At 41.9% G+C, this 25,553-nt stretch overlaps 1 pseudogene; it reads left to right on the plus strand.

Annotated features, from left to right (window-relative positions):
- The first annotated feature begins 9,884 nt into the window (after positions 1 to 9,884).
- On the plus strand, positions 9,885 to 10,880 carry LOC137938432 (probable protein arginine N-methyltransferase 3; annotated as a pseudogene).
- The last annotated feature ends 14,673 nt before the right edge of the window (positions 10,881 to 25,553 follow it).

Raw genomic sequence — 25,553 nt, forward strand, 5'->3', positions numbered from 1 at the left:
GGTCTAGAGCAGCCACACGAGAAGAGTCGGTCACATACGAAAAGAGACGGGGGGGGGGGGGGGGGGGGGGGGGGGGGGGGGGGTGCTGGTCACGCCCATAAACCACGCTGAAAGGTGTAGTCATGAGATTTGTGTGGTAGGAGGTATTGTAACAAAACTCTGCCTAGGCGAGCCAACGGACCCAACTCTTGGGATTATCCCCCATGAAGCAACGCAAATACATCTCAATGGTCCAGTTGACCACCTTCGTTTGTCCATCTGTTTGAGGGTGGTATGCTGATGAGAACACCAAAATGGTGCCATGTAGATTGAAAAGCTCCTTCAAAAGGTACTAGTGAACACTGCGTCCTGGTCACTAGTAATGGACTCTGGTAAGCCATGGAGGCAGACAATTTGGTCCATAAAAATTTGAGCCACGTCTGTCGCCATATAAGGATACGACAGAGGAAGGAAGTGACCATATTTGGAGAAGCGATCCACGACTAGCAATATAATAGATTTACCAGAGGGCTTTGGGAGGCCATCAATAAAATCCATTGAAACATCCACTCATACTTGAGAAGGGAGCTAGAGAGGCTGAAGCAGGCCAACTGGGCTTAATGATTCGATTTTGTTCCTTTGGCAGACCTGACATGCCGACACATATTTAGCTACCTGTTATGGTCCTGGGTTAAGTACCTATGCCTTCCGCTCCTAACAGGCCGGTCTTTTGGGTAGTATTGGCTAGGTGCTTAACATTTGGTATCAGAGCAGGCGCTAAGTCCCGAGTTCGACTCCCCGCGTACGTGGGCGATCGCAATCCCTGGACGTTCCTTAAAGGCTCTCATCGCTGTGTTAATGCCGTCGTGGTCGTCGGCTTGGGAGGGAGGGGTGTACTGTTATGGTCCTGGGTTAAGTACCTATGCCTTCCGCGCCTAATAGGCCGGACTTTTGGGTAGTATTGGCTAGGTGCTTAACACTACCATGCTTTTCATTCCTTGCCAATAGAATGTTATGCACTCAATAAAATTATTATTTTTATTTTTTTCTTTAATTTACTTTATTTATTTCAGTTTTAAGCCACAGGGGTATTTTTAGAATATTTTAATTATAGGGGTATTTTTGTAAAATTTTATGTTAAACCCTAACAGGGTGAACCCTATTTAAGGGGTAAGAGTAATGAGAAAGACAAGTATTGATTTTAGGTTAATTTTAGGTTAAACAGGCTTGGAGCTCTCCTTGACGAGTTCTAGGGTTTTCAAGCTTCCCTTTGGCTTGATCTTCGTCTTCCTCTCCATGTCTCCCTACGATTCCTCATGGTTTCCGTACAATAACCCGGGGGAGATCTGGGACCGTTACGAATCCATGTGTCAGATCCAAGACAGTAACAACTGGTATCAAAGTGGGAACACAACGGGTTATTCTCTATCCCCAAAAGGAATAATTATTTTGCTCGAGGTACATGATTCAATGGAAAAAGCATATGATTCAATGGAAAAAAATGCAAAGAAATGGGGGAAATGCAAGCACTGTATGAAGCTTTCATGGAATGTTGGGCAAGGGAGCCACGCGTTGTTGTAGAAAAGGTCATACGACCTAAAATCTCCAAGCAGGACATACGCACAAAGGGAAGAAGTTGTCTCAGACGGGAAAAATAAAAAATTTTTTCTTGTTTTCCAGCCGAATTCCCTGCGGAAGATTTGGGTGTGAGCTCAAATCCAGAAAAGCAGAAAGACCGTGCTTCAAAAAAATTCAAGATTTCCGCGCAAGGAAATCCAAAGCCGAACAACAACGAGGACGATTTGGCAAAATCGGAGGGTTTTGGGGCAAACCGCCCTTCGGGATGATATGATGAGCACCAGCCCCTTGTTGCTGCTCTCGGTCTCCAATTGGGAAATCCATCCTCTCTGGGAATTGTAGAAAAGAGGATTTTGTCGGAAGATTTCGTCGATTTGGGGTCGACCTCAAATCGATTCTATGCAAGACTCCATAAAGGTCTATTCTTCACTGTCGACAGAGAAAAATTCTGATCGGCCAAGCCTCCAAGGGCTGTTGTTCGCCACCGGAGAAGGGGGAGACTCCGTCGGACAAATTTTTGCTCCACCTCGCCCTCGGCAGTCCAGCAGGGAACCAACATCAACGTCTTTTGGGGTAAGCTTCTAACATGGCCTCAATCGATATGTATAAACTATTTTTCCATGGGGGTGAAGGGGTACCAGAGGCGGAGCAGAAGCACCGTTGCTCAATTTTTTGGCCTGGGGGTTTTCTGTTCCGGGAGGCAGAGAAACAGACCCATTTTGACGCAATTCAGGCTTGGGTGTATGACTTCCGAGAGGGAATTTTTTTGGGGATGCTTGGAAGGATAGAAATATTTGTTTGGATGCTGTTTTTTTCTTTCTAAGGACGTGAACAACAGCAGTGTGCATGTTCAATATCAATTGGGCCTTCTTGTGTTTAATTGTGTGGATGATTTGTATGCTGCTCGGGCCCTATTCGTGCTGCATGGGATGTATTCTATTGTGGTGAATGAATACAGCAGCAGTGTGGCTGTATCTAATTTGAAGACACTATTTGGCGCTTATGGAAACATTACAAGCGTTGTAGTTATGAGAGAAGGAGATGGGAAAAAAAAATGTTTTGGACTTGTACAGTTTGAGATTGCAGAAGATGTTGCTCTAGCTGTTGTGGAGTTTAGTGGGAAAAACATTGATGACAAGGAGTGGTATGTTGGGAAGGCACAGAAGAAATCAGATAGGGTGATGGAATTGAAGGGCAGGTTTGAGCTGAATAATCAGGAGATTGTCGACAAGTACCCTAACATGTACTTGAAGAACATGGATGATAGCATAGATGATGAGCAGCTGAAAGAATTTGCCAGTTCCTAGTTTATTGTCTTAACATCTCCTCGAGGAGCATTCATTGCAGCACTTGCTATTTCAATGCTTCTATAGTTTAGATCCTCTCTTCTTGCAAAAGAAAATGGTCTTCATGTCTTCAGAGGTTAATGAATTTCCTTGAGAATGTCGACATGAAGAAATTTATAGACAAGGCACAGTCATTACAAGCTCTAGCACTGGAAGCAAATACCTATTCATCTTTTTCCTCCAGTATTTCTGGTGCAGTGAAGCCCACATTTGTCAGAGGTTGCAGTCTTTCTTCAGGTTCAGCTTCCCCTAGAACTACTCTTAACTCTTTACCGGATAGTTACTGGAATGAGATATGGAGAGTAGTCAACAACAAAGTAGATCCCTCTAATGGCAGCCACATTGACTGTTACGGTCCCGTGTCATGGATCGAGTAACACGGCGTGGGAGTTGTGAATCCAGCACTAGTACTGAGTTGCTGGATTCGGTAAGGAGGGTTAAAGGTCCCTTCTTTGGGTACTCTTCCACCAGTGATCAGTCTCCCTTTTTATGATCTCATTCTAGTGCTAAAGTTATAGCTAGAATGGAAGTAATTCAGGTGGAGAAAGAAGGGAGAAATACCTGTTTTGCTCACGTTAATCAGGGTTTCAACCCTGATTTGATGCAGCTCGTTCTAGGACTTGAAGACCTAGCTTGATGGGGCAACCTTGGCTCACGTTGATGGCTGTCCTTGCTCTATTTTTGTGATGAATTCCTAGCAAGAAGAGTTGCTCTAACCCTTCACGTGAAAGAACCAGAATTACTCCTCTTTTGCTGCTTGTCAAGAGGAGATTGAACCCAACTTCTTGTTGACACTGGTGATGAGAGAAGATCCTCTCTTTGGGCTCGGAAAAGGGGCAGGAAGCTCCTTTTCTTAGTATGGATGATGAGGGATGAATTTGGGTGAAGATGGATGGCAATGGAGGGTGAAGGATAGGTTGGATTTTTGGAGTAAACCCTAAACTCGAGATCAAGAGGTGATCTCAACCTATTTAGACTAGGTTATTCTAAAATCTCAAAGCTTACCTATTTCATTCATACCTTTCACTTAAATAGGTCACGTCAAGGAGTTTTAGGGTTAGGGTTACAATAATTCCCCATAATGCCCTTACATATAAAGTAATTAGAAATAACTCCTACTTAAAACAATATAAGAAATAACTCCTACTTAAAACAATATAAGAAATAAATCCTACTCAAAGAAATATAAGAATTAAATCCTATTGAGTGAGTTGTTGTTGTCTTCTTCATTGTGTGACTCGGTGTGCTATTGAGTCCACAACATCTACCTTCCCATGGAGAAAGAGCTTGTCCTCAAGCTCAAAAGCTGGGTAGACTTGTTTGAAGATGTCCACACGTTCCCATGTTGCAGCATCGGGGTCAGTGTCCGTCCACTGGATGAGAATCTCCCAATGGTCATTGGTCAGCCGTACGTATTACACCACAGCTGGGTTAAGAATAACCTCGCCATGATCAACCGGTGGTAGGAATGGAGTGGATGTAGGCTGTGCTCCGGAATGCGGCTTCAAAAGAGAGACATGAAACACATCGTGAATTCTGGCTGTGTCCGGTAATTTGAGTTGATAGGCGACTTGTCCCACGCGTCGAAGAATGGGAAACGGCCCAAAAAATCTGGGTGAGAGCTTATGACGTGGAGGTCCCGCAAGAGACTCCTGACGGTAGGGCTGGAGCCGTAGCCACACATACTTCCCAACCTCAAAAGAGACCTCACGGTGGCCTCTATCCTATACATCCTTCATCCGAGCTTGGGCGTGTCGTAGCCGTTATGTGATATTCTGTAGCAGTATATAGGTCTATGAGTGCCTGATCAATCGTGTCCACGCGGGTGGACCCTGGGTTGTACGAGAGGAGGCGAGGTGGATCACGACCATATATAACCCGAAAAGGAGTGGATTGCAATGCAGAGTGGAACGAAGTGTTGTAACAGTATTCAGCCCACGGAAGCCGTTGAACCCATTGCCGCGGACGATCCCCCACCAAGCACCGTAGATACATCTCGATGGTGCGGTTCACCACCTTAGTCTGCCCATCTGTCTATGGATGATAGGCGGATGAGAACTTCAATTTCGTCCCACTCAAGCGAAACAGTTCCCGCCAAAAGGTGCTCGTGAAAACTGCATCTCTGTCACTCACAATGGATTCTGGAAAGCCATGTAAGCGGACTATCTGCTCCAAGAAAGTCTGAACAACCCGTGTTGCTGTATACGGATGAGCCATCGGTATAAAATGCCTGTACTTGGAGAATCTATCAACCACTACGAAAAGTACGGATTTGCCGGCTGACAGGGGTAGGCCTTCCACAAAATCCATTGAAATGTCGGCCCAAACCTGTGTAGGAAGGGCCAGAGGCTGGAGAAGACCGGCTGGACTCAAGTGCTCGGCTTTGTTGCTCTGACATACCTGATAGTTGCCCACATAAGTCGCAATAGAGGGTTTCATGGCTTGCCAGTAAAAATCAGCTCGAATTCAGTGCAAGGTCTTCTGGATCCCCTCGTGTGTACTGTCATGGTAGGCCGAGAGAATAGCTGGAATCAACTCGGACTCAGGTGGAAAGAAAATCCGCTGCTTGTAATAAATAAGTGATTCCTGGATGGACCACTTCACATTCATTGTCCCTTCTGAGATCTACTGATGCAGTTCCTGCAGTGCAGGGTTAGTGGCATGTGCTTCTCGCACCAAGTCCATAATGAGAAATCTCGGCTGGCTGATAAAATAGACCGACTGCTGATCTTCAAAACACTGTGATAAGGCATCTGCCGCCTTATTTAATCTCCTCACACGATACTCCACTGAGAAGTCAAACCCCAACAACTTACTGATCCAGTGCTGCTGTGGCGATGTCGTCAAACACTGTTCTAGTAGCAATTTAAGGCTGTAGTGATCCGTACGTATGAGAAAAGCCCGGCCCCAAAGATAAGGCCTCCAATGTTGGACCGCTTTGGCCAACCCAATCAATTCGCGCTCATAGGCTTCCAGCTTGTGATCGCGGACTGCCAACTGTCTGTTAAAATACGCAATAGGATGGCCTAGCTGCTGTAAAACGGCCCCCATGCCCACGCCTGAAGCGTCGCACTCTACCACAAACAATTCGTCGAAGTTGGGAAGTTGTAATACTGGCGCGGATGCGAGGGCAGTTTTGAGTGCCACAAACAACGTGGTGGCCCCCTCATTCCAAATAAAGGAATTTTTCTTGAGTAAACTCGTCAATGGTGCTGCCATTGGCCCATAGTTTTGAATAAATTTGCGGTAGTAGCCCGCAAGAACCAGAAAACTTGTAATGCAGAACACAATTGTGGTTGTGGCCACTCGTGAATAGCTCGAATCTTCTCGGGATCCACCGTAACCCCCTCATGTGAGATAATGTGTCCCAGATACCCCACATGTGAAGCCGCAAAAGAACACTTGGAATGTTTCAAATAGAGCTGATGTGCTTTTAACAAGTCAAAAACAATCCTCAAGTGTACCAAGTGCTCCTCAACCGACTTGCTATCTATCAAAATATCATCGAAAAATACAAGAACAAATTTTCAAAGATAGGGGCTAAATACCTCGTTCATCAAAGCTTGAAAAGTGGAGGGTGCATTGGATAACCTGAACGGCATGACGACAAACTCAAAGTGGTCATGGTGCGTGCAGAACGCCGTCTTCTCGATATCAGAGGGGTGCATCCGGACCTGATGGTATCCAAAACGGAGGTCGAGTTTAGTGAATAACCACGACCCATGTAACTCATCCAGAAGCTCATCCACTATCGGAATCGGGAACTTGTCTTTTACTATATGCACGTTCAACTCCCGATAATCCACGCAGAACCTCCATGTCCCATCATGTTTCTTCACAAGTAAGACGGGTGAAGAGAATGGGGACCGGCTGGGATGAATAAGACCCTGTTTCAACATCTCATGGCACTGACGCTCTATCTCGTCCTTCTGAAGGTGTGGGTAACGGTATGGTTGCACGACCACTACCTCAGAATCTGGTTTCAGACAGAACCAGTGGTCACAGTGCCTCATGGGAGGCAACCCCGAAGGCTCCTGGAAGAGGTCAGAGAACTCCTCAACCAGACCATCACTAGTACTGTCAGGCTGATCCTGTGTCTGCAAAGTGTGTATGCGGTGGGCTTTGTCCACCTGACAGCCCTGTAATAGCACCCGACTTCTGGCCAAATCAAAGCTCATGGTTAAAGCCATAAAGTCCCACAGAATGGGCCCCAACGTTTGTAAATATTTAATGCCTAAAACCATATCAAATCCCGCCAGGGGAATAACAAAAAATTCTGCATTAAATGAAGTAAATCCAATGGAAAAAGTTACTGCCTTACTAATCCCATAGCTAGGGACCTTCTTGCCATTGGCCACTGAGACGGTGGCTGTCGGATGAGTGTGTATCTGGAGCTGGAGATGTTGTGCGGCTGTCAAACTCAAAAAATTGTGTGTACTCCCTGAGTCGACTAGTCCCACCAGTTCGCGGTCGATGACATGAGCTTGGACTTGCATTGTAGTAGGCGATTTCTGCCCAGTAATAGCATGCAAGGATATCTCTGGTGGTTCCTCCTCGATAATATCCTCTGGTTCCTCTGGATCCTCTGAATCCTCCACTTCGAGCCAAAACAATCATTTACATTGGTGTCCGACCCGATATTGCTCATCACAGTTATAACAAAGATTTTTGGACCGCCTTTTTGCCATCTCCGCACTCGTCAATATTTTTATAAAGCTTGGTAGGGAATTACTAGGGCGGGGATCGGCTACCCGAGTCATAGTCGGAGTGTGTCTGGATGGTGCTGCTGTAGATGCTCCCTGAGATGAATTATAGCGACGCCCTTGCCACGTAGAGGAAGTGTTCCTCTCACTCGACCAACCCGTCTTACGTTGCTGCAGCTGTTGTCGTTGTTCCATTGCTCGGGCCATATTCATGGCATGAGCTAGATCCGTGGGCATAAGGAGTTCTACCTCTAGCCGTAAATACTCATTGAGACCTTCTGTGAATAAGGAGACCTGCTGGTCAACCAATACCCTCTCCCCAGCACGAGCCAACTTTTCCTGGAATAGTTTTTGATATTGTTCCACCGAACCCGTTTGTCTCAATAGGACTATCTCTCCCAAGGGGTTGCTGTTGGCGGGAGGCCCAAATCTAACTGTGCATAGATTTTTAAATTCTCCCCAAGTCATTCCCGGTCTCTCTTTCTCTACTTGAGTCACCCATAACATGGTTTCATCTGTCATATGGAAAGAGGCTAGTTGCACCTTATCCCATTCAGTAGTCCCTTGGTTCAAAAAAAAAATTTCACATCTATGCAACCAAATTACGGGATCCATAGAACCATTGAAAGAGGGAAACTCTAACTTGGTGTACCTTGGGATTGTGCCTCCATGCTGAGGTGCTTGGATAGTAGTGCGCCTAGGCCACTGATCCCCTCTTCTGTGATATGGTTGAGCAACCTCTCTCACCTCTGGACTCTGATGTCTCTCTGTCCTCAACTCCTGTAGCATGCTAATGATTTGGCTCATCTCTTCTTCCAAACCACAAACCTTTCCCAACACTGGTTGTGCTGTTTCAAGACTATCTTCTATCTTTTGTATCCTGATTTGGATTTCTTCATTGCTGATATTATCCCCCATGTTACCCTGCTCTGATACCAAGTTGTTATGGTCCCGGGTCATGGATCAAGTAACACGGCATGGGAGTTGTGAATCCAGCACTGGTACTGAGTTGCTGGATTTGGTTAGGAGGGTTAAAGGTCCCTTCTTTGGGTACTCTTCCACCAGTGATCAGTCTCCCTTTTTATGATCTCATTCTAGTGATAAAGTTATAGCTAGAATGGAAGTAATTCAGGTGGAGAAAGAAGGGAGAAATACCTGTTTTGCTCACGTTAATCAGGGTTTCAACCCTGATTTGATGCAGCTCATTCTACGACTTGAAGACCTAGCTTGATAGGGCAGCCTTGGCTCATGTTGATGGCTGTCCTTGCTCTATTTTCGTGATGAATTCCCAGCAAGAAGAGTTGCTCTAACCCTTCACATGAAAGAACCAGAATTACTCCTCTTTTGCTACTCGTCAAGAGGGGATTGAACCCAACTTCTTGTTGATGCTGGTGATGAGAGAAGATCCTCTCTTTGGGCTCGGAAAAGGGGCAGGAAGCTCCTTTTCTTAGTATGGATGATGAGGGATGAATTTGGGTGAAGATGGATGGCAATGGAGGGTGAAGGATAGGTTGGATTTTTGGAGTAAATCCTAAACTCGAGATCAAGAGGTGATCTCAACCTGTTTAGACTAGGATATTCTAAAATCTCAAAGCTTACCTATTTCATTCATACCTTTCCCTTAAATAGGTCACGTCAAGGAGTTTTAGGGTTAGGGTTACAATAATTCCCCATAATGCCCTTACATATAAAGTAATTAGAAATAACTCCTACTTAAAACAATATAAGAAATAACTCCTACTCAAAGAAATATAAGAATTAAATCCTATTGAGTGAGTTGTTGTTGTCTTCTTCGTTGTGTGACTCGGTGTGCTATTGAGTCCACAACATTGACTACTCTCTCTATGGAGGAAAAAAGGGTTCTTCAGGTCAAGAAAGACCGAGTCTGGCGAGAGCAGAATCAACACCTTCTTCAATTAAGAGTCAGAAAGGAAACAAGATTTCTCAATTCTCTGTTAGGAGAAGGCTGTTAGAAGATTTGAGTTGGGAACTTGGTGAGTTTGAGGCAAAGGATGAGAAATTGACTTCCATTGCAGTTTCAACAAGTAAAAATTCTCTTTGAATTGATTTGGAAAAAGGATTTTGGGATGGTCAAAGTGTACAAACCGGTGGTCAATGGAAGAGTTACAGCGAGCATCTAGAGATTGCTGAGGAGATGATAGTGATCTTCTCTGAGTTACTGGGTGAAATCCTTCATGGAGGATGACTGGGTGCTCCTGATTTTGTGACTGTGGCACTGCAGAATTCAATGTTGCCAACAGTGCAGCTGCTGTAACCAATGCTGATTATTCAGCATCCAATGGACCAAGTTTATGATATTGGATCCACCGTCAGAGCCAAATTTATCCCACATTCGGTCTCATGGTTTATGGGAGAGGCTGTTCAGGGTGACGTGTTCATATTGCAAATTAGATGTTGGATTTGTGGGCTCACGTTCCAGTATAATATGGATCTGCTCATTCATCTCCATCCAGAGCATCCATTTGACAGGAATGGAAAATTTCCTTGGGAGTTTGATAAATATCTGAAACCATTCATGTCAGAGGATGCATTTTTGCATAGTTTTGGCGGGGACGAAGATGAACAAGATGAATGTACCCCAACAGTTGACAAAGAGAAACTCCTGAGGGAGGTGGACAATGTCAAAGATTTTGCTGGGATTTGCTTGGAGGATTAGAATGTTCTTGATGCTGTTTTATATGAACTTGATTATGTTCATGGAACCTTTAAGAAGGTACATGAAGATGTTCATGAATTTCCAATTGCTGGTAACAAGGCCCAAAATGTTATTTCTGGAAATGGCATGTCAAGGGGTTAGCTTGGAAGATTTCCTGCACGGGAATGGAAGGATAAAAGTCTGAAGGTTTCTTTTGCAAATGTTGCTGCCAGAGAAATCAAGAATGTAAACAAGAATTATTTTGGTGTGTACAGTTCTTTTGGAATTCACAGAGAGATGATCAGCGACAAGGTGAGGACAGATTCTTATAGGGCAGCTATTCTGAATAATCCTTGTCTCATGAGCCATGCAACAGTTCTGGATGTTGGTTGTGGTACTGGAATACTGAGTTTATTTGTAGCTCTAGCAGGGGCCATTCTCCTTGATATTGCAACTATGTTTTCTGTTGGATTTGGGAGAGGTGGAACTAGCGTTCCATTCTGGGAAAATGTCTATGGATTTGACATGTCTGTCATTGGGAAGGAGGTTCTGGAATATGCTACCCAGCTTCCTATTGTTGATGTAGTCGACAGTAGTGATATTGTAATAGGAGCATAAGTTCTCAAGACCTTTGATCTGGTGCCACTGGAATCTAGTAATGTAGACTTCACCTCTAGCTTTGAGTTGGAGCCGAAGATTGATGGTTCAGGGGAGTGTTATGGAATTGTGTTCTGGTTTGCGACTGCTTTCACCATCAGATTCTGTAAAGAAATGCCAGTTGTCCTATCCACTTCCCCATACAAATCAAAGACACATTGGTCCCAGATGATATTGACTTTCAGGGAGCCAATTGCCATCTCTTCTACAAGGTTCATTGCCGATAAAGTTGGGACAGAATCTAGAGGGAATGCTCCAATTTTGGGCGTCCAAAGGGCCATAGCTATCGCGGATGCTACTTGAAAACAGGTGGAGACGTCGGGCATACAGACTTTACTTTTGAGCTTGAGGAAAAGCTCGTTCTTCTAGGAGGGTGTAATGTTATGCACATAATAACATTATTATTTTTATTGCTTTTCTTTAATTTACTTTATTTATTTCAGTTTTAAGCCATAGGAGTATTTTTGGAATATTTTAATTATAGGGCTATTTTTGTAATATTTTATATTAAACCCTAACAGGGTGAACCTTATTTAATGGGTAAGAGTAATGAGAAAGACAAGCATTGATTTTAGGTTAATTTTAGGTTAAAGAGGCTTGGAGCTTTCCTTGATGAGTTCTAGGGTTTTCAAGCCTCCCTTTGGCTTGATCTTCGTCTTCCTCTCCATGTCTCCCTACGATTCCATGTGGTCTCCCTACAATAACCCGGGGCAGATCTGGGACCGTTACGAATCCATGTGTCAGATCCGGGACCGTAACATAGAAGTCTCGACTGAGCCAGAAATATGTCTTTTGCTGGCCTTCATGAGTGTTGTCATGATAGGTAGAGATGATGGTATTGAGTAAGGCTGAAGTAGGAGGTAGATAAATCCGATTCTTGTAAAGTATGAGGCGGTCTTGGATGGCCCAATTGTTGTCCATTGTCCCCTGCTCAATGTTGTGACACAGGTCAATGAGCTCAGGAGTTTGCTGAATTTCATCCCTAAGTGAATCCATCAAGAGGAACCGAGGTTGACTAATTGCATGGAGCTGTGGCTCCGACACCTCCCAGCGGGATAAGGCATCGGCCCCCTTGTTGAGTCGTCCCGATTTATATTCCACCTGAAAATCGAAGACCATCAATTTACTAAGCCAATGCTGCTAGGGAGAAGTGGTGATGCGTTGCTCCAATAGATACTTCAAGCTACAGTGGTCTGTGCGGATAACGAAGTGTCGACCCCAAAGATAGGGCCGCCAGTGCTGAATGGCTTTGACAAAGTTGATAAGTTCTCGTTCATAAGAAGCTAATTTGTGGTGGTGTGGGGTGAGGGGTCTGCTGAAATATGCAATGGGATGGCCTTGCTATTGTAAGACTGCGCCAATGCCGCCTCCGAAAGCATCACATTCTATAATAAATGGCTTTTCAAAATTTGGAAGTTGGAGCACTGGAGTTGTGGCTAAGGCGTGCTTCAACTGAGCAAAGGAGGAGGCAGCGACTTCAGACCACGTGAAGATGTTCTGCTTCAGTAAACTATTGAGAGGAGCCGCGAGCAAGCCATAGTCACGAATAAACTTCCGATAGTACCCGGACAGGCCTAAAAATCCCTGTAAGCTAGTGACTGAATGCGGAGAGGGCCAGTCGACGACTGCTTAAATTTTTCTATTGTCTGCCTTCACTCCTGTGGCAGATATGACATGTCCCAGATATGCCACCTCGGTGGTACCGAAGGAGCACTTGGATTGTTTGAGGAATAAATGATGTGAACGCATGAGGTTGAATACATGGCGCAAATGGAGAATATGCTCGTCCCAGTACTTGATATATATCAAAGTGTCATCAAAGAAAACCATAACATACTTCCTTAAGATAGGGTGAAATACCTCGTTCATAAGGGCATGAAATGTGGATGGGGTGTTGGATAGCCAAAATGGCACAACGAGGAATTCAAAGTGGCCATGGTGTGTGCGAAAGGCAGTCTTCTCCACATCTGGAGGGTGTACCACTGGTGGTACCCGGATTGCAAATCCAATTTAGTAAGAAATTGTGCCCCATATATTCATCCAAGAGTTCATCCACCACTGGTATTGGAAATTTATCCTTGATTGTATGGGCTTAACACTCTGTAGTCCACACAAAAACCCCAAGTGTTGTCATGTTTTTTAACTAATAATACTGGGGACGAAAATGGTGATTGGCTGGGCTGAATAATGCCTTGCACCAACATATTTTGACATTGTCGCTTGATTTCATCTTTTTGTAAATGGGGGTAGCGGTAGAGGTGCACTACTACTGGCTAAGTGCCCACTTTCAAACGAATCTGATGATCACAAGCTCGAATAGGGGGGATTGCTACTAGCTCCTGAAATAAATCGACAAATTTTGTATTGAGTGAATTTAACTTACATCTGTCGGAGTCCATGACTTGGAGCTGCTAGAAAGTGCAATGGAACGGTGTATGAGTCCCATAAAGGATAATGAGTTGCTGGGCAGAAGTGAAACTCATAGTGAGGGACTTGAAATCCCATAAAATAGGATCCAACTGTTGTAGCCATGTAATACCCAAAACCAAGTCAAACCCTGCCAATAGAATGACCAAAAAATTTGCCAAAAATCCCATAAAATAGGATCCAACTGCTGTAGCCATGTGATACCCAAACCAAGTCAAACCCTGCCAATGGAATGACCAAAAAATTTGCCACAAATGTGTGGTCTTCAATAACAAAAGATACTGTTGAACAAACTCTCGCACTGGAAATCATTTCCCTGTTGGCTACCAAAACTGAAGTGCCAAAATTCTACTGAATCGGCTAGCCAAGCTGATGTGCTTCTGGTTGGCTGATGAAGTTGTTGATGCTGCCCGAATCAACTACGGCTAGTAATATGAGGAGTTGGAATACGGTGCAGACCTGCATAGTGTTTGTCCTGTGCAACCCTGTCATGGCATGTAGGGAAATTTCTAGTTCGACCCCTACTGGTTCATCCTCTTCCTCAACTGGTGGTAGGTCTTCCGGATCTTCCATCTCTAACCAAAACAAATGTTTGTTGATATGCCCCGTAAGCTATTGCTCATCACAATTGAAACATAGCCCTTTTGCTCTTCTCTGTTCCAATTTTGGCCTTGAAAGGTGGCGAATGAATTGGGCCGGTGGTGTTAACTTGTGTGCCTTCGATGTTGGAGAGGTGTTTTGGCCTGTGCGCTAACGGAGTGTAGTGGTGTGTGGTGAACCAGTGGCCACACAACCTTGCCATGGGGGTCTACACCCCAAAGATTCTTTCAAGACCCTCTGCTTGGTGTCCAAGGTACGGGTCAGATTCATGGCATGTGCTAAGTCCGGTGGGTCATGTAATTCCACTTCCAGGTGAAGTGCTTCCACTAGTCCAGCAATAAATAAATGCATATACTGAGTAGGACCCACATACCTACCAGCTCGTGCCAGCCGTTCCTGAAATTATTTTTGATAAACCTCTATGGAACTGGTTTGTTTTAGGTTGACCAAATTGCCCTGAGAGTTACTTCTGGAGGGGGGACCGAACCTCAACATGCAATAATCCTTAAAAATATCCCAATCATGGATATGGTGCTTAGAATCAAACTGATGGTACCATAGGTGTGCTTCGTCGAGCATGTGGAAGGCGGCTAAAGGAACCTTGTCATCCGCTTGTGTTCTTTGATTCCAAAATATTGTTCACATCGATGTAACCATATCAAAGGGTCGGAGGACCCATCATAAGTTGGGAAATCGAGTTTGGTATACCTAGGAACGGTGGGGGGTTGGGGCCATGGACACCCCCTTGGTGATGATGGGTTGGACACATATGAGGCAGCGTAGAGGGATGAATGGGAGGTTGTGGCTCTGGGGGGCTGTTGGCGTTGCCTGGGAGAGGCGAGTCCCGAGCAATCAACTCACCAACTTGTTGACTGAGGTGAAGAACAATCTCCCGAAGCTCCCTAAATTCCATTTTGAGAGTCTGGGTATCATGACGAACTTCATCCAATTGAGTGTGCCATTCATTAGGAGAGGAACAATCGCCTATGGTGATCCTGTCTGATACCACGTTGTTAAGCTCCCTTGCCATGGATCGAGTCACCCGACGATCTCGTCTTGGTTCTAGATTGGAAGACGTCCTTGAGGAAGGCTTGGGATTTTGGGAACGCCCTATTGCTGAGGATAACAAAGCTTTTGAAGGAAGCTTGCACCTTGGACCTCGTTGGGAGAGAGAATCCGATCTCAGACTAAACTATTGATCAATGCTTAATTTTCCCATTCAAGCACCCGTCCTCCATATAAGAGAGGCACACAGCAAAGGCCCACGAAATGAAGAAAAATTACATCTAAACCTGGAAATTACATAATTTAACCCCTACGTGCTAACTACTCTACTTGGTATGGATTCCATAATAATGCTCTACTAGGTCGTGGGACATGATTTAACATGGGTTTGGAAGAATCCAAGTCAGATCTCAATTCCATGTAAAACAACTATTGTATGTATAATCAATTTTCTGGAATTCATCTTTTTTCTTGGGGTTTATATCATGTTATATTGTTAGAAAACCTTAATTTTAAATCCTAATCTAGAATTTACATCATGCCAGAATATTAGGATTGGGATAATACATACTTGGATCCATTCTGAAATTTCATCTTTCTATTGCGGAATCACTATGATGAACTATACAAACGGATGATTGGTTTTGTGATCTTCCTCTACTAAATCTCCTTAGTTCCTCAATGGACCTTCATCTCTCTTCCTAATGGGGAGAAGAGAAACTATGTGTGATTTAGTCTTTTGGGGACCATAACCATAATGTGTTTCTTTATATAGGGTTCCCATAATTCCCTATGGTATCTACTCAATTGGCCCATATTCCTTAATGGGCTTAACAAAATTTGATCACTTAATTTTGGCCCATTCCATTAAATAGTATATATAATTGAATAATAAATATGTTTCCCAACTTAGAATAGGAAACATGAGTTTCCTAACAATCTCCCACTTGGGTTACATATCATACCTGAAACAATTATATCACAAATTCTTTAAGCGCGCATCTATATACTATTAATAATTGAACCATCTTATATTTTAGTAATGGAACCACCGCGACTTTCATCACATTAAAGTCGTGACTAAACCACGATGATCACCATACTAATCCATTGAATGACATAGATCAAATATGGATGAGTAGCATGGAAATTACATGCAATGTAATCTCAGACATGCCTATTTCCAATTGGTCATTCTTTAGTCTTTTGTGAGATATTTCCAAAGTCCTTAATGCAATGCAAACATTGCACATAGAAAAACACAAACAAGTTCATAAATAGAATAATAAGAAATCAATTTTATTACGTAAAAAATCAAATAACTCAATGTCTAAAGCAAACATATAGTACAGAAATGACTCCCACTAAACCAAGGTATCCTAAAAAATAACGCCCATATGAGCAGTGTGCTCATGAAAGACCTTAGGCATTAAGCCCTTGGTTAATGGGTCTGCTAGCATAAAGTTTGTCCCTATATGTTTTATAGAAATTTGCCTATCCTGAACTCTCTCCTTAACAAATAGAACTTGATGTCGATAAAATTTGACTTCGTCAAACTCCTGTCGTTGTTGGAATAAAGTACCATCGATTTATTGTCACAGTAAATCTTTAATAGCATGTCAATGCCATCTACGACTCAAAGCCCAGTGATAAAGTTTTGCAACCATATTCCGTGGTTGGACGCCTCAAAACAAGCAATGAATTCCGCAACCATGGTTGAAGAAGCTATGAGAATCTGCTTAGCAGACTTCCATGAGATAGCTCCTTCACCCAACATAAAGATGTAGCCTGATGTGGAGCGTCTACTATCTTGGCATCCAGCAAAGTCAGAGGCAAAGAACCAAATGATCTCTAAACTGTTTGATCTCCGATAAGTGAGCATGTAGTCTTTTGTTCTCCTCAAATAATACATCACATGTTTGGCTGCCTTCCAATGTTGCATATCTGGATTACTCAAATATCTGCCAAGAATTTATACTATAAATGCTATGTCGGGACGAGTACAAACTTGAGCGTACATTAGACTCCCTACTACTGATGCATAGGGAATTTTTTGCATCTCTTTTATTTCATTATTAGGGCTCTGTTTGAGTCTAAACTTGTCTCCTTTAGCAATGGGTGTGTCTCTTGGTTTACTATCTTTCATGTCGAATCAGCTCAAAACCTTATCGATATAGCTCTTTTGTGACAACCTAAGGATACCTTGAGAACGATCTCTAGGTATCTATATACCTAATACAAAAGAAGCATCACCGAGATCTTTCATCTCTAATTTCTCTATTAGAAAATTTTTGGTTTCGTGCTATAAGCCTATATCGCTACTAGAGAGAAAAATGCCATCAACATATAATATCAGGAAGATGTATTTACTCCCACTGAACTTATGATATACACAGTCATCAATAATATTTGCCTCAAAACTATACGAGGTGATGGCTTAATGAAACTTGTGATACCATTGATGGGAAGTTTGTTTGAGGTCATAGATGGATTTCTTCAATTTACAGACCATAGACTTTAGATCACCAAATACAAAGTTGTCTGGTTGTAGCATATAAATTGTCTCATCAATGTCTCCATTGAGAAACGCAGTTTTGACATCCATCTAATGTAGCTCTAGGTCTAAATAAGCTACTAGTGTCATTATTGTTCTAAAAGAGTCTTTTGAAGATACCAAAGAGAAAGTCTCTTTATAGTCTATGCCTTCCCTTTGAGTAAAGCCTTGAGCAACTAAACGGGCCTTATATTTCTCGACATTGCCCTTTGAATCCCTCTTGGTTTTAAATATCCATTTAAAACCAATGGGCTTAACACCTTTAGGCAACTCGATGAGATCCCAAACATCATTGTCTTTCATAGACTTCATCTCATCCTTCTTGGCAGCAATCCACTTTTATGAGTTAGAATTGTGCAAGGCTTGATAGAAGTTGATTAGGTCATATTCTATCAATCCGACGCCATCCTCATGTTCCTGGAGAAAGATGATATAATCATATGGAATCACATTTCTCTTCTCCCTAGTGGATCTCCTTAATGGCTCATCTTGAGGTTGTTGAGTTTTTTCTAAAGGTGGTGCTTGAGGAAAAATCTCATTGTTGTCTTGATCTGGAACAATGTCAAGAATAAGAGCGTGAACATTGTCCTCTAGTGACTGAGTTGTGTCTTGAACAACAATAGTTATGGACACCTGATCACTGTCAATAACAGATTCTTCTTCAAAAACAACATTCCTTATGTTTTCTTCCCCTCCAAACTCAATATCCTTAAGGAATATCGCATTTCCCATTTCAAAGAAGGATCTTGATGTGGGATTGTAAAACTTATAGCCCGAGAATGTTCAGCGTAACCAAAAAAATAATAGCTAACAGTCCTTGGGTTCAGTTTTCTTTCATGTGGCCTATATGGTCGTGCCTCAGCTAGACAACCCCGAATGTGCAAGTGCCTAATGCTAGGTTTCTTGCCTGTCCACAGATCATAGGGGGTTTTGACAACTGTTTTGCTCGGTACCCTGTTAAAGATGTACACTGCGGTATTTAAAGCTTCTCCCCAAAGTGACTCTGACAAGGAGGAATGATTGATCATACTCCTTACCATATCCTTAAGAGTTTGGTTTGGTCACTCTGCAACATTGTTCATGTTGGGTTTGCCCAACATGGTGTATTCACCACCACAATCGGATTTGATGGCCATTATTCTTATTCTGAGAAGTTCCTTCTACAACATCTTTACCTCTCTTCTTCTTCTTCTTCTTCTTTTGAGAGGTCGAGGCCAAGTGAGAACTTTCAGTCTTATCTTGTTGCTGCCTCTCTTCCTCTTGTACACAGTGAGATATAAGCTCATTTGGGGACCATTTGTCCTTCTAAGTGTTATAACTCACTTTGAATTGTCCAAAGTGTATAGAAAGAGATATCAAAACCAAGTGCATGAGCAAGTCCTCAGACAACTCCAACTTAAGTGACTTAAGTTTTGACGCGAGATGAGACATTTCCATGATGTACTCCCTTATGTTCCCTTTGCATTTATACTTCATTGAAACGAGTTTAGCCAAAAGGCTACTCGCCTTCGACTTTTAATTCTTGGAAAAATATTGCTCAATTTCCTCTAGGAACTTCTTGGTGCTCTTGCTCTCAGTCATAGAGCCCCGAAACGCCTCCGGAATGGAGTGTTTCTTGATCATCAAGAACATTGCTCAATTTTAACCTCAATGAGGTTTTTCCAAGTAGAAGTGAGTTGTTCTGCTCGAAGTGCAAGATCCAAATCCATACAATCGAGGACAATTTCCACGATATCTTTCCATGCCTTAAAGTTTGTCTCGCTCAGCATTGGAATATTGCTTATTTGAGCAGTAACATTCGTAGCAGTAGCAACAAAAACTGTATATAAAAGAAAATAAACAAGCATACTCACATTAACTAGCATGTCATATAAAGAAAAACAAGACATGTACAAACAATCCAAATTGGGGACCCATATCAATATACCTAGTACAACTTTAATTCCTAGTATTTGGACCGAGAAATTAACTGTAAGTGGTACTCTCAATGCAATGATCAAATACTGACAATCAGTTCTATCAAACAATAGCCTTTCTTTGGACCGACTATTGTTCACATGAAAAATCTTTATAATTGTCATACATTTATCATCACAGACACGTTGTTGATTTGGCCAAACTGTGTCTTCCTTTGGGCCGAGCACAATTTGCATAAATAACTCTGCACAAACATCTATTTATTTTTTATCAAATTAATCTACACTACAGAGGTTACTTTGGCAACATGTAGCTTCAATCAATTTGATTAAAATACTACAACAATTGCATAAAAACAATAGGAATTTTTAAAATTGAAAAATCAACTTAAATATGCACATTATACAATTATATGTGCACGCATAAATATTCATATGAATGAAAATTGCACAAAAAATAGATTATGCAATTTATGTAATTTAATATATATAAATTGTTTTATCCAAAGAGAACACACGAATGCGAGCTGGCATATTGGTCATATGCGCTAAACTGAAAAGCTTGCACGCGGGTTCGAATCCCCGCGGCCCAAAAATTCCATTTTGAGAACCGAGTCAGCTCGGTCCTCTCTCGGTCGAGCCAGCTCAGCCTGTTTGAGTTGTCCCAAACTGCCCAATTTTGACCGTTAACGTCCGAGTCATTCCAGCCTGTCCTACTCATCTCAACCAGTCCAATCCTCTGTAGCCAGTCAGTGTCGAATCATAATTTAAATCAAACGTAACCTTAAGTTAAAATTATTTTTTAATCGACACTATAGTGCGACCAATGGGGCGTTGTAGTGAGCGGCACTGGAGCACACCCTGATGTAGTGACCAGCACTGTAACGCGCTCCAATGGGTGCAACCCTATGCCGACACATTCTTTTCGACAGACGTTGTAGCACCTAACCGGACTCTCTGTCTTCGGCGCTATAGTTCGCTCAATGGGCTTTGGCCCGTCGATCGCTACTCTGTTCCTTCCGATGACGAAAAAGCAATGGCGACGTGCTTTTTTTTTTCTTTCTTCCTTCCTGGACGTGCTAGAGGTCGTCTTCAACCTCCAGCCACACACAAAGGAGGAGTTGTGAGCTTCCACCGGTGGCCCTCTGCAGGACGTCGCTGCAGCGTTTCCCAATGGATGCAGCAGCCCTGGCCTCCACAGTCGGACGTCGGCCTCTGTCTTCCGATGACGCTACCGGCCGACGCACAACCCTGAGACAAGTTCCATGTAGAAAGTCGACTTTTCCACATAGCGTCAGCACTCTGTGCGTCGCTCTCAACGGAATTAGTCTAGAAATCCTAATAATTTAACAATAATGTTCTGCTCTAATACCAGTTGTTAGAAAACCTTAATCTGAAATCCTAATCCATAATTTACATTATGGCTAAATATTGGGATTGGGATAATACATACCTGGATCCATTCCGAAATCTCGTCTTTTTGTTGCGGAATCACTATGACGAACTATACTAACGGATGATTGATTTTGTTATCTTCTTCAACTAAATCTCCTTAGTTTCTCAATGGACCTTCTGGATGGGGAAAAGAGAAACTATGTGTGATTTAGTCTCTTGGGGACCATAACCATAATGTGTTTCCTTATATAGGGTTCCCATAATTCCCTATGGTATCTACTCAATTGGCCTATATTCCTTAATGGGCTTAACAAAATTTGATCATTTAATTTTGGCCCATTCTATTAAATAGTAAATATAATTGAATAATAAATATGTTGCCAAAATTAGAATAGGAAACGTGAGTTTCCTGACATATATAACATGGATCAGATCGGTTGGTTCAACCATTTTTAATTGAGCTTATTTACTTGTCTAGGTCAGTCTTGTACAAGGCCGGGGTCACAACCTGGTTGACCAAGTGGGGTTGGGGGATTGAGTGTGCCAATGCAACTGGTAAACTAAACTAGACGGGCATAATTAGCTTGGCCACTTCATTAGGTTGATAACTCCATCACTGTTTATACATAGTAGCATAATGAGATCCAATATATGTATGGAGACCCAACAAACGTCAACGAACTTTGGCCAGCAAGGTTACAAGGTAAACAAAAAAATCAAGATAAGCTATTTTTAGACCCCCTCATGGTGCGTGTGGGATGGGATTGGAATGAGGTTCAGAGAGAGATTACGGGCAGTAGGGATGGAGTTGAAATTCTTACCATGATTTTTATACAAAGAACAGAACCGGACCTGTTGCTTTCTCTCATACATAATCAGATAGACTTGCAGGAGCAATAAAAGTCCCTAGAAATGGATTTACTTGCAGGAAATGGCAGTAAGTGCTAAAGAGTCTTTGGGTCGTTAAGTCCAGAAAATGAAAAGGTAATCAACAGAAGGCTATTGAGGCAAAATATCCGAATTGAATTTTAAGCAATATCTCATTTTGTATATCTTTGCTTCCAAACCCTACAAACGAAGAAGCTACAGTTTGCTTTTTCTCATCCCATAATGTACAGAACACCGAGGACGATGAACAAAACCAGAAATTACTACCACTTAGTCGTTGAAATCGTTGCCGCCTCGACTCGGTCCAGATGGCGGCACAGAACCCTTCGGAAGTAGATTGAATAACATGGAGGCGTATTTCTTTTCCAAATTCTGGTAGTCGGAGGAGTCTGGACTTGAAGTCTTGGAGAGGCCGACAAACTCACAAGCAGACGCTCGTACTAAACCGAACGCCTGTGGGTTCCCCGGCAAGTCTGGAGCGCTTTGTTTAGGAAAACGATTGTTTAATCTTGGTACAGTTGCAGAAAACACTCTAGCCATCGCTGGTGAACTTATCAGGAGAAGAAAAAGAACCACGGTGGGAAACATGCACCGAGTTGAGGCCGCCATGAGAGTATCTCAGAAATAGTTGCTCAAAGAGAAGCGTGCCTGGATAATAGGGTGGAGGCATTAAACAACAAGCCGCAAGAGAGTACAAATACTTGAGGAAGTTGGACAAGGTCAAAATTGAATGAAGGAAATTGAAGCTTAATTCGTCTGAGTTGCTTATCTTTCATTGCGAGGATCTTGCAGAGCCTATTATCTATTTGGTCTCGTCAACGATGACCTAATCTTTTTATCCGACTCAACCATGCAACGAACTTTCCCATCATCTTCAGCTTGCCCATATTGACTGGAACATCGGTCACAACACGGGGAGAGAAACGCCATGAATGCCGGTAAGCTGTCTGAACCACGAGATAGGAAAAACAATTGCGTTAATGTTTGTATCGATCTGTTTTACCTTCCGGGAAGCTTCACGGCACGTTAGTCAAATAATTTTATCTAGGAAGAACATGATTCGCGACGACGGTCATGCTTTGGCCAGATTCGATGACGATATAGAGTGCGACTCCTACCCACTCGAAGTAGACTTTGAGATTGGAATCACCCACTCAGTAATTCAAGGTTAGTGAATAAAAATCGTCTGAGGTTCAAGACAAAAGCGTTAAAGTTATTGGAACGGCACCTCGATGACTACATTTTTGGGTTGACTAGTTAATCAGTGATGGCTTCCGCTTGGCATAGAGAAACATGGACTCAGCCCACCAACTAAAATTAATTGAACCAGTTTTGCATAACCAAATGCATGACATTTTATTGTGGCTGAATAGGAGTTCATATACATTGCTCTTTATAGATAGGGACATTTACCAAAATACCGGATTTCAAATTCCTAATTACCAAGATATCGAATTCCAAAACTTATTTCCCAGACTACCGGATTTCAAAGTTTGAAATCTATGTGGCTTAGTCAACTTGCCACATCATCAAAACCTGTCCACGGTGTCAATTTTCTCTAAAACCTAAAACTCCTCTATACCCTATCTCTTCGATCTTTCTCTCTTCCTGTTGTTGCAGATAGAAATAAACAATATTTTTTTTCTGAAGGAAAATTGAGATAAAACACAGTGTTTCACAGATTATATTTTATTGGTTAGCAGTTCACCAGTCTGTTCTCCTTACCGATACGTTATGGGGATTACCCCAGCTGCTCCGTTTTATAACCTAAAGCAATGGGGTCAAGAGGTTTTCAATTCATTATTGGAGATAAATTGCGGAAAACAAAACACTCATTTTGGATTTGACAAATTTTTAAGAGTTCTAGAACTAGTAAAGCCATATTGCTGACAACAAATTGAGGTGGGGCAAGAGAAGAAACGGTGAGAGACCAATTACCTGTGCGATTAACTGAAAGTTTATATTTATTCCACTGTGCTCCGAATTTTGAAAGATCGAAAATAGTTCATTTATTCTCCTGCTTTCTCCCATTTTCTTAACGACCTTATAGTTTTTGGTTGATAATAAAAGAAATCATACCAAGTTGTAGAGTTAGTTTCTTTGAAAGTTAATTTGAAAGATTCTTTGGATCATCTTTGTCTTCATCTTCTGGCGGCAAATCGTGGTGGAGATGGGCAGGAAGAGAGGAAGACACAAGAAGAGATAGAGTAAAGTGGAGTTTTAGGTTTTAGAGAAAACTGACGTGGCACCAAAGTAGACAGGTTTCGGTGATGTGGCAAGTTGATCAAGCCACATGGATTTCAAACTTTGAAATCCTGCAGTCCAGGAAATAAGTTTTGGAATTTGATATCTTAGTAAATAGGATTTTGAAATCCAGTATTTTGGTAAATGCCCCTTATAGATATTATATAAAGTTCTAAATTTTTAGACTTATACTTAGTTTATTTTTAGTACTCATTGTTGGTGTTTTATAGTACCTTTTTTTTTAATGCATGTATTGAATTGGCATTATATCTTGGCATAAAAATTTTAGTTCAAGCATAAAAATACATATTGAGCAAACCACTAACACCTTTATATGTTAGATTTCTACATATGGGGTGCAAAGTGTTGGACCATGTATCGCCAAGAAACCCTATTAGAGTACAATATGTATAACACATATAATAATGTTCACTTGATTGAGTAATTGAACATTTAGACCATAAACTCAGTTGCCTTCTTTTTTACTTCACTTGATCTCAATAATTGACCCAACTTTTGTGCAAGATATCTAAGTATTTAGAATAGGAAATGTCACAAACATTTATTACTAATTATGTATCTAGCCAATTTAAAGAATTTGTTTTTCTAGGGAAAGGCAAGGTTTTAACTTTGAGAGAAGTTGGTTTTGTAGAGTCTAACGAGTGAAAAAAATTCAAAGAATCAAAAGTGAAAGTCTCCTACTTGAAGCATGTGAACAAAAGTTATTTTGGTTAAGAACTCTTGTAGCTATTTTACTATTGTTTTGCTCTTGCTTTGTTCTTTATTTTGTTTTGTCATAGTTCCCTTGTACTTTTCAAAATTCTCTAGAGTTTTCTCCTCGATTTCTCTTGATGGTTGGTTCTACAGTTTACCTTGCATCATCTTCTTAGGGATTCTTAGATTTTCTATTTGTTGCTCGTATTTAAGTTCTTAAATTTCTTATGTAGTTTTTCCCTCTTCCTTCCTAGTTTTTTCTCAATTATCATAAGTTTACTTTTCATGAAAGTACAAAAACTCTTGCAAAGATGAGTTTCCTTCCAAGTTTTTTCTTCCTTTTTGTAACTCTAGTTTCCTTTTCTGATAATCTCATTGAAATGCTCAACGGGTTTCCTAATCATGCAAGTTTGAAAGTTTTTCTCTGTAGTTATAAATAGGGGAGAGGGGTTTGTAAGCCCTAACCTCTCCTACATCTTTTCTCCTAAAAAATTAACCTGATCTGAGAACAAGTTGTCCCCAAATGTATGTGAGTTGATGTCAACTCACAGAGACAAAGAAGCAAAGCCTTTTCTCCCTGGGATTGATTATTTGGTCTTACTTTTCTTTGTTTAATTTCTATTTCTATGTCTACTTTCTCTATTTATAATGTTTTTAGTTGTCTTCATTCGGTCATTATCAAGCACCTCCTTTTGTTTTATTGTCATTTTTTTGGAAGAAAAATAGTCCAAAAAAAAAAAAGAGAAAGGGCATTTGAATTTGTTAGCTAGTTACAACATCTTCCTTTTTAGATTTCGGGGTGGAGTGACTAACCTTTCATAATCTCAAAAGTTTCAGTTTTTGTCTATGTATTATACAATTTTTGCCACAACCCTCTATGGATTGATGGCT

Source organism: Aristolochia californica, unplaced genomic scaffold (genome assembly GCF_029961685.1).
Source record: "Aristolochia californica isolate CCGP_79_NKW_82.1479 unplaced genomic scaffold, dmAriCali1.0.hap1 SCAF_8, whole genome shotgun sequence".
Lineage (NCBI taxonomy): Eukaryota > Viridiplantae > Streptophyta > Magnoliopsida > Piperales > Aristolochiaceae > Aristolochia > Aristolochia californica.